This window comes from Podarcis muralis, chromosome 7, assembly GCF_964188315.1.
Source record: "Podarcis muralis chromosome 7, rPodMur119.hap1.1, whole genome shotgun sequence".
NCBI lineage: Eukaryota > Metazoa > Chordata > Lepidosauria > Squamata > Lacertidae > Podarcis > Podarcis muralis.
Window position 1 is genome coordinate 61,885,990 of NC_135661.1, and position 10,429 is coordinate 61,896,418.

Sequence of the window (10,429 nt, forward strand, 5' to 3'; positions counted from 1 at the left end):
CCCTCCCCCCTTCCTGGCTTGTCAATGGGCTTAACAAACCCCAGAGTGGTTCCTTTGACACATATGCAACTATACTTTTGTCTCTGTCCTATCTTTTCTCCCCTTCTTGTTTCTCAGGTTACACCTTCCTCATTCTGTCAACTTCCCTGCCTCACTTTCTTCCGAATGCTACCCTCCAGCCCCTATGTTGTCACGTTGCTTCAGTTCCAGCCTGCAAATTTCTCTATCCAATTGGGCTAAGGGAAGAGCCATGCAGTGAGCTATGCCATTTCCCTTGTCCTCCTGACCCCAAGTTACCAGTTACTGATGAAATGCCAGAGTTCGAGACAAATAAATCTATAAGGTCTTCCCCCGACACCAGAAAGACATCAGATAAGGCCATGCTGGTTGGGGTTGATGGGAGCTGGAGCCCAGTAACATCTGGAGGGACACAGGTTCCCCTCCCCTGCTTTAGATTGCTGCAGTGGAATGTGAATTCCCCAGTCCTATTTGCTATTTCATTGCTACTGCAATTCAGTTCACAGAAGGGTAGAGACTTTCACTTCTCTTCTGCACCTAGAGACCTGTGGGGGTTTAGTTCTTTGGTAAGTAAAGGCTGCTTCCACCAGTGACGTTAGTGGCATGACATTGAAGGCATTCATCTTCTGTCCCTCTTTTGTCCCCTGACTCCCTATCCAGCTGCCAACAAATCAGTGCTGAATAAAGATCCAGGATTAAAGGGCTAGACAGGCAACTACAAAGGAGCATATCCATGGCCAATTGCTCTCCAAGCATTTGCTGTCAGAGGTCTGGAACACACACATGCTCACGTACTTGAAGGGGCTTCACTTACACCAAGCCAATATAAGGCTGTTTGGATGAATGGTTTCATCTGGACTGCCTGGCATCAAGACAGAAAACAGAGAGTCAAATTGGACCAGGTATCAAACTGCTCAATTACTGCATGGGTGTTTCTAGTGCAGCCACACCTTCCATCCAGTTCTAGTGGTGTTTCCTTGGCTGGACAACTCCCTGCAGCTTCAGCAACCTTGCCATAGATTGACTTCTTGACCTGTTGTACTGGTTGCTGTCCTTGCTGGCATGATGAGGAATACAAAGCCTTATCATTCTAGACTGATGGGATGGGATACTGCTAATTGGAGAAGACAGTAGAAGAGTTCCTATAACTCCATGTGACCAGGAGCAAGCTCGCACCACAGACATGACCCCGGCGCATTTGAGAGTACCATGAAGGGGTGCTACATGCACACAAATTTATGCACATTGTGCTCCTCCACACTCTGTGAAAATCAGGGTTCTCAGTAACATCCAGTAACCCAGGACTGAATGTGGCCCTCCACACCTCTCTATCTGGCCCTTAGGTCTCCTTCCAGACCACACCCGCTCCCAGCCATACCTCCTCCTGGCTCTGCTTTGCACCCCACATTTTTGCCTGGCTAGAATGTGTCCTTGAACACAGCATCTTGCTTCCCTGGATGGTGGATAGAAAGAGACATGTGAGTGCACAAAAGGATCCCCCCCCCATTTTGGTTTCTGGTGCTACTCACCTTTGGCACAAATTCCCCATATATGTGGCCAGAAGGAACATGGGTCTCCGGCTGAAAAAGTTTACTCAGCCCTGAAAAAAACCCTATGTATCTGTCCACACACCATGATCCTTCACACTAACTCCAAAACTTTGGCAGATGAGGAGAGTAGCCAGCACATACAGAGATGTGCAGGTGCTGTGGGTGATAGCCATGATTGTATTAACTCCACATACTTGTGAATGCACAGGAGAGGTCATGTGAGCCCACTTCTAAGAAGAGAAGAAGAAGAGTTTGGATTTTATATCCCGCTTTATCACTACCCAAAGGAGTCTCAAAGCGGCTGACATTCTCCTTTGCCTTCCTCCCCCACAACAAACTATGAAGTGAGTGAGGCTGAGAGACTTCAGAGAAATGTGACTAGCCCAAGGTCACCCAGCAGCTGCATGTGGAGGAGCGGAGACACGAACCCGGTTCACCAGATTACGAGTCTACTGCTCTTAACCACTACACCACATTGGCTCTCTAAGTATTGAGCTAGCTAGGCCAATGCTCCAAACCAATACAAGGAAAGCTCCCAAACGCTCACTATTATAGGTAGGTGTCCTGTTGTGAACTGGCCACAGGAGGCAGGGGGTTGCATCCTCCAAGTGCGTTGATCAGGTTGCATTTCTACCATCCTCCGAGGCAGTGCACCACAAGGCAGACTGAAAACAACAAGCCCACATGCCATGTAGCTCCCTTTCTGCTGCTCACCTTCACTGTCTGATCCATTCAAGGCAAGGCCAAGTGAAGAGGAAGAGCATCTGTTTGCAAACCAAGCCAGCTGCCAGGTGTGTGGAATCTTTCCCCTGCTCATCGACAAGAGATGTTCTGATGGGGCCAGGATGAAAGCAGGTGACAGTGCAGCATGGCCTCGTCAGTCTAGCGTGATGCATTGCCGTCAGGGTTGCCGGGAAACAAAGTATTTCTAGACCAGTGAGGCAATTCAGGCTCGCATAAAAAAAAAGAAATAATAAAAGTGAGGTGACGAGTCCAGCTCCCTGATCTGTCGATCACGATGATTTACTGTAGCATTTCCAAAGTGCCGGGAGCTTTACTGTCATCACTATGATCCCCACAAAATCCTGGGGCTTGTGATTAATTCTTCAAGCAGCACATCATTAATGTGCAGAATCTGTGGCCACAAGATGTAATGTCAGCCAGTATTGTTTATTATTTATTTACTTTATTTATAGGATTTGTTACTCATCCTTCACCATAAGGTTCCAGGGCAGGCTATGATAATACAATGTTGAAATCAGTTAAAACAATTTACATCAGAGGAATTGGGAGGGGAGGGGAGGGTGTCAGGAGCTGGAGTCAGAAACAGGTCAGCAATAAAACACCAGTGTCAGTGAAGTTAACTCTTGCTGTGGTCACAACAACTCTTCCCAGTAGGTCTTGCCCCAATGAGACAGCTGTGAGGACTGAAGGTCCCCGCCTTCCCACAGTTCCATACAGCTGCTCCTCTCCTGGGTCCTTCATCAGCAACCTGAGGCTCCTTTGTCTGATCTCTCTCTGCTCTGTCCTCTTCATTCCTCTTGGTGTTCTGGGAGATCAGGCAGGAAGGGAACTGGTCTCAGTAGGAGGGGGAGACTCCCTAGATTATTCAGCAGTCTGTCTCCACTCTGCCTCTTGGCTCCCCTCCTCACCAGCCTCTGCTTCTGCCTCTGCTGCTGGACTGCTCTCTGTCACAGCCTCCTCCTGCTCACTGAATCCTGTTACCTTCTTAACACCTCCTCCCACTATGCCCCCTCTTCTCCCTCTGACCACTCATCATCATCCCACCACCCATTCCGTAGCTCTTCTTCCCTTGGGGGTGCCCAGCTGGTGCCTCCTACCACTCCTTGGCATTCAGCCAGTCCCTTACAGCAGGATCCAAAATAAGATAGCTTAGCTGGATTGAAAAGAGGCTTATGAAATTCAGATACATCATGGGAGACTGCTGACCACATGTTCCAGCTGTTAGGTTCACCAGTCTCAGTGCTGTTGAGCTGCATCCATCTGAATGCACAGGTTTTCACCCTAGAGTGGAAACATCACAAGGTTGGGGAGAGGGGCATTATATTATTGCATTTGGGAGTGACAGTCTGACTTTCTCCCAGCCTCTTACTCACCTTTGGCACCCACACAGAAGCAAGAACATAAGAAGAGCCTGCTGATCAGGACAATGGCCCATCCAATCCAGTAAGCTGTTCTCAGAGTGGCCAACCAGATGCCTGTGGGAAACCTGCAATCAGGACCTGAGCGTAAGAGCACTCTGCCCTCCTGTAGTTTCCAGCAGAAGGTATTCAGAAGCATTACTAACCATGGAGGCAGAGCATAGCCATCTTGGCTTGTAGCAATTAATGGCCTTATCCTCTATGGATTTGCGCAATCTTCTTTTAAAGGCATCCAATTCCGTGGCCATCGCTGCCTCCTATAGGAGCGAGCTCCACAGTTTAATTATGTGTTAGGTGAAATAGGACTTTCTTTTATTGCTAGCTGCTGTGGGAGCAAGTTCCATAGTTTAACTATGTGCTGGGTGAAGAAATAATTTCTTTTATCCATCCTGAATCTTCCAACAGTCAGCTTCATTGGATGTCAATGAGTTGCTAGTGTTACGAGAGATGGAGAAAAACTTTTCTTTCTCCACTTTTTCCATCCTATGCATAATTTTATAAACTTCAATCAGGTCACATATTACTCACATATTTTTCTCTTAAATGAAAAGTTCCAAACTCATAGGTGAGTCACTCAATCCCCCTGAGCATTTTGCATTTCTTTCTTAATTTTGATGTAATAAAGGGGAATCTGCTGAGAAGTGTCTGCTTTGCTTTGCTTTACTCTTCCATGGGACCTTTACTCTTCCATGGGACCTTCAGTATTTCCAAACCTTAACGCATCAATGAGGCCCCCAGAACCACAATTTTCCTCTAACCCAGTGCCCTCCAGATATTTTGGACCACAACTATGTCAAGGTTGCTGGGGCTGGTGGGAATTGTGGTCCAAAACATATGGAGGACACAAGGTTAGGGAGAGCTTCTTTATGCCAATTTCTGTCCAAGCAGCCTCCAGTTTGCGTCAATAGTTTGTCTTTCTTCCTGTCACCCGCTCGGGAAGGGATACAGCATTGCCATTTGACTCTGCAAGGTCAAATTGGAGAAGAGCCATAGCTCAGCAGTAGAATATCTGCCTCGGTTGCAGAAGGTTCCAGGTTCAGTGCCCAGCATCTCCAGTTAGGACTGGAATTGTTCCCTGCCTGAAACCCTGGAGAGCCATAGCCAGTCAATGTAGACTATACTGAGCACCAATGATCTGATTAAGCATAAGGCAGCATCTTGTGGCCCGACAGTCTTCATGCTTATAGAAAACCTCCAAATTTTGCAGGCTGCAAAGGTTCCTTGGGAAGAAAAAGCAGTCATTTTGGACCCAGCATTGCCTTGCTGCTAATTTCCATCATTGAATTCCCTGGGAATCTGGCTTTATAAAGCCCGGAAGCTTTAGAGAAAGTGGGGGGCGGAATCCCACCACAAACTGTTTCTGAAATAACTTTTTAAAACTACATTTTTATCCATGTTGGGTGCACATTGGGTGTGAGTCTTCAGGAAAATCTTCATAGCCATCAGATTTACACAGCTGGTAGCAATCTCTCCCTCCCCTCCCCTCCCCTCCCCACCTCACTCTCTCTCACACCTTTTAATACTACAATGCTATAGTGTAGCCTGCTGTTTAGTGGAGAATATTAGCTCCCCTGTGCATTTTCTCTGCTCCTTCTTGCCAAGAAGGGGGTGGAGGGTGTTATAGCAGCACCGGTCCTGTAAGCTCTTATTTATTCTGGCTATTAATAGCTTTCACACAAACATTGCTCATTAGTCCAGTTTCTGACTGCTGTCACCAAAGCTCACGGGCTAGGCTGCCAAGAGCCTTGCGGTAGATGGATTCTCCACAAGAAGCATCCTGTTAGATCTCATCAAGGCTCAAAACTCATTCAGTATCTCAGGAGCGAGGAACCTCAGGTCTGGGGGCTGATTGTGGCCCTTCTGGAACTCTGGCCCTATGAACTCTGTTTTTGGCCTGGCCGGTATGCATCTTTGCTCCACCTGCTTTTGCCTCAGCCTTACCACAGCTAACATGTGAGCCCTGAAGGTAGCCTAAAAGCAAGGGTGCCAACTTGAATAAAATATGGGGGGGGGAGCAGACCTGCCCCACAAAATTGATCACAAGATGCAGCACATACACACCACTTGAATAGCAATGGCCGTCAACTTTGAGGTGGCTTGGCCTTCTCAAATATTTTATTGGGGAGGCTGAAGGGACCTCATCCCCTATCATTTGGCTCCTATGCCTAAAAGGGAATGTGGCTCTCAGGTTGTAAAGGTTCTCTGCTCCTGTAAGATCCTCTTTCTAACACTGACCAACTTCCCAAAAAGCCCATAGGCAGAAGCATCATGAGAGCAGGAGTTGTCTCCTGATGTCTGGCTCCAACCATCGGTATTCTAGGGCATATTAAACATGGAAGCTACCTGTTATAGTTCATTACTCTCCATGAATTCAGCTAATCCTTGTGTAAAGCTAGTGACCTTCATTGAATCTTGTGGCAACAAATTCAACCAGCTATTTAGACATGAGAGGAAGGTGGTGGACTCCCCTTCATTGGAGGTTTTTAAATAGAGGTTGGATGTCAATCTGTCAGGGATTCTTTAGCTGAGATCCCTGCATTTCAGGGGATTGGATTACATAACCCTTTTGGACACTTCCAACTCTACAATTCTATGATTCACATGTTCCTAAAATGAGCAACCTGGGCTGGGAGAAATATTCTGTGAGGTTCCCACATAGGATGGGAAGCTAGGTTATGAACTTGAAAGGTTCCCCTTTCCTGCCTCCTCCTCCTCCTTGCTCTGATTTATTATTTCCTTCCTGATGTTTCTCTGATTTGACGGCAGCAATTGCCAGTTGGCCTGCGACGGTTCGGTGTCCCGCAGATTTAATTTTCTGCCTTTCATGTACTGGCAGGCAACAGTTTTGTGGGAGTATTTCCCATGGGTACCACGCTTTGAGTACAGAATAGGAAAGATTCCATCTTCAGAAGAGAAGGAGAAACACATGACCTCAAGGTAAACATCTGCTACAAGGAAGGTGAGCAGCTGATGACCCAGTTGGAGATGAAATCCTATTTGGGAAGAGCTGGGTAATACGATGAGACAGACAAGCACATATGGAGCTCTGGCAGAGGATGCAGTGCCCGCATCAACCCTTCACTCACGCATAGGCAAGGAAACCATGTAACAGACAGTGACAGAGAACTACTTGGACATCCGATTAAGTATCTTCCCCATCAGGAGCCACTCCACACTCCTAACCCATGAGGAAATTCCCCAGGTCTGGAGAACTCCTTGTCTGTCAGTGGATAGGGAGGGTGGGTAGGGAGTGGGTGGAGATGGCTCAGTGGTAAAGTATCCATTTGCAAGCAGAACTCCCAGGCTTCAATCCCCAGGGGCATCTCCAGGGACGGGCAAGAAAGGCTGATGTCTAAAACCCCAGGGAACTTTTGCCATTCAGACTAGACAATATTGAGCTAGATGGAGCAATGATCAGACTCAATTTTAGGTAGCTTTCTATGTTCCTATGCCAGTCAGAACAGCAGGGATTGGTCCTTCAGATGATGACGTGTGATGAGACCCTTATAAGTCCTAACCATTGGACCTGTTTCTCGGGTTGATGTGTGTTGTGGTCAAAGAAGTTCTGGAGGGTCATAGGTCCTCCACCCCTGGATTAAGGGCCCTACTGCCCTATGTTGTAGGCTTGCTAGCCTAGCCAGGAGGTATATTAATCCAGGTCATTTGGAATCTGTTTGCCAGCTTGGTGCATAGCTGTGATTCCTGCATTGCAGGGGTTGGACTAGATGGCCCTTTGGGTCCCTTCCAACTCTGCAGTCCTATGATTTTATGAGTATATGCAGCTGGTTATTAACTGTTGCAGTTATGCTTTTGCCAACCAAACTGGGAGTGATTACTCAGAACCCTTTGCCTACTCTGATATTGACACACATGCATCTCATTTAGAGAGGGTGTTGTAAATGCATCCTCAGCTCTTCAATCTGAATTAAATAACCCTTTAAGCACCTCTACACAACCCTTTTGAAATTCAAGGCCTTCTCAAATTTCTCTGGAATACCTGGATCAGTTTTGCCTGAACCAATCAGCACATGGCAGGCAAGACCAAGATGCAATTGCATACAAAGCTTGGCTCTCTATATACAATTTTAGGTAACTATATCAAGACTCCATTTTTCAAAGCTGGATTTATGCTGTGCATTAGAATCCTGGCAATTCAGAGCAACTTCTGTGCCACAGCAGCTGAACATTTTGCTATCCGCCCCCAGTCAAGAGACCCAGTCTTGTCCAGAGTGTAGATAACAAACTAATACTGAATTGAAATCATGCTTTCTGTGTAATCTACCTACAGTCCTTGTGCCGGTAACAATTCCTTTCCAGTTCCTGCAGGATGTGCTCTGACATCAAGTGCGTGGTGGCACAGGGTATGAAGAATGGGAGCACAGTCAATTCCAACCATGTTACCCTACAGCAGCCTTCTCCAACCTGGTACCTTCCAGATGTTTTGAACCGCTACTCCCATCAGCCCTAGAGGACACCTAGTTGAGGATGGCTGCACTAAAGCTTGTGAAAAATATCTGCATGGTTTAGCTGCAGAGTGAGATCTGCACTGCGAAGTGCAAGGTGAGATCTGAGGAAACATAAAAGCTTGTTCAATAAATCAGTACAAAGTCTCAGCATCAGCTCAAAAGACAAGATACAAGACTCATAAGTCTACAACAGATCTCTACGATTCATGACTAGGCAATAGCTAAAACATGGTCCCAGCACTTGACATGCCCCTCTTTTAAAGAACAGGGTAGGACCAATCATTCACATAGCTTGCAAGCATGCACTCCAGCAAGTAGTCTGGGTGTGTTCATGCATGTACTTGGCGATGGGAGGTGAACCAGTCCCTCTGAGCCCCTTCCATCTCTGGTTCTTCTGGCCTCAGCATGGAGTCAGGTCATGGAGGCCTCACTCTTGGAAGGTAGATTAAGCACTGGTCCACTTGGTTCTCCATTCCCTTCTGTGATGTCCATCAATAATGAGGCAATCCCAACTGAATACTGAGGTTCTCCCCAGCTCCAGCCTTTGAACCTTCCCCTGACAGATCCTTCCAGCCATGAGTCAGGCAGTGCCATGGGACCTATGACATGGACAAAACAACATCAATTGGGGTGCCCCCTTCCCTGGTAGATTTGCCAGTCATGACAGCACCATTGCAATTTTCAGCAGGCTGACAAGAGATGACCAACATTTTGACATTTTCCTAACGTCCCAACATAGCATCACCCCAGAGCATTGTAGGAATGTCAAAATGGCTTCCTCACCACCTGCCACTCAGTTAATTCACTGGCGAAGACAGGAAACCCAACTCAACTGAGCTTCCAAGATGCTTGGCTATTAGCAACTGCCTGAAGATGCCAGGTACTACTCCTAGTCCTGGATGTGAAGTTAAATTTCCAGACTCAAAATTCATAAGAAGAGCCTGCTGGTTCAAGCCAATGGCCCATCTAGCCCAGCATCCTTTTCTCACAGTGGCCAACCAGATACCTGTAGCAAACTGGCAAGCAGAATCCAAGCACAAGAGCCCTCTCTCTTACTGTGGCTTCCAGCATCTGGTGTGCAGAAGCATTACTGCCTCGTAACCATGCAGGCACTTCATAGCCATTGTGACTAGTAGCCATTGATAGCCATATCCTCCCCTCCAGTTTGACTCCACTGTCCTCATTTCACCTCTCTCCGTGCTCTCTCGACTTATCTATAGTATTTATACTCCACCTTCTGATGCAAAGGTGGCTTACAAGCAATCAATATTAACAATGACGCGTAATAAAACAGCAAAACAAGAATAGAGACACAATGATAAATGCAGTGCATTAAAATAGAAGCAAGAAACATATAAAATGATCTTCACTGTCATTAGAAGAATGAGAGAACAGGATGGCCTTTGCTTAGTGCAGGGGTGGGGAACTGCAGCCCAGGAGTCTGGGTGTGGCTCTCCAGGCCTCTTCACCTGGCCCCTGGGTTCTCCTCAGATCATGCCCCCTCCCCAGCCCCACTTCATGCCCTCCTTGAGAGTTTCTGCCTGCACAGAAGGTGCCCTTGTACTGATATATTAGCGAAAATAACATACAAAACTGCATTATACTAGGGGAAACTGTTTTGCAAAAATATGTATACAGTGGACCCTCCAGATATGAATTTAATTCGTTCCGGGGGTAACCTGAAAAGTCTGCAACAAGAGGCGCCGCTTCTGTTCATGTGCACGGCATGATAGAGCGCTTCCGCACATGCATGCGGTGTGCAAAGCGGTTCTGCGCATGCACGCGCTGCGAAACCTGGAAGTATACACTTCCGGGTTTGCCGAGTTCGCAACCCAAAAGTTACGTTACCCAAAAGTAACATAACCTGAGGTACCACTGTATCAGGCAAAAATGTACACGAAAAGGTGCGTTAGGTTAAATTGCACTAAAATGCGGTTGAACTTTCATGAAGTCTTAAGAGAATCCCAAACTGATGGGGAAATGTAAGGAATTGAACTTGAAACTGGAAAAGTAAGAAACTGAAATAAATGGAAATAGGCACATTTCCCACCACTCATCCCTATCTAGTGCATAACAGATAACAGGTTTGGTAGCAAGTGGACATGTCCTGGGAGAACATTTCATAGTTTTTGCACCACCACATTAAAGATTGTTTCTTCATTAATCATCCATCTGAAGGGTCCTAAGAGAGTATCTTAAGCAAGGAGCTGATAAGGAGTAGGTGACCTATTAG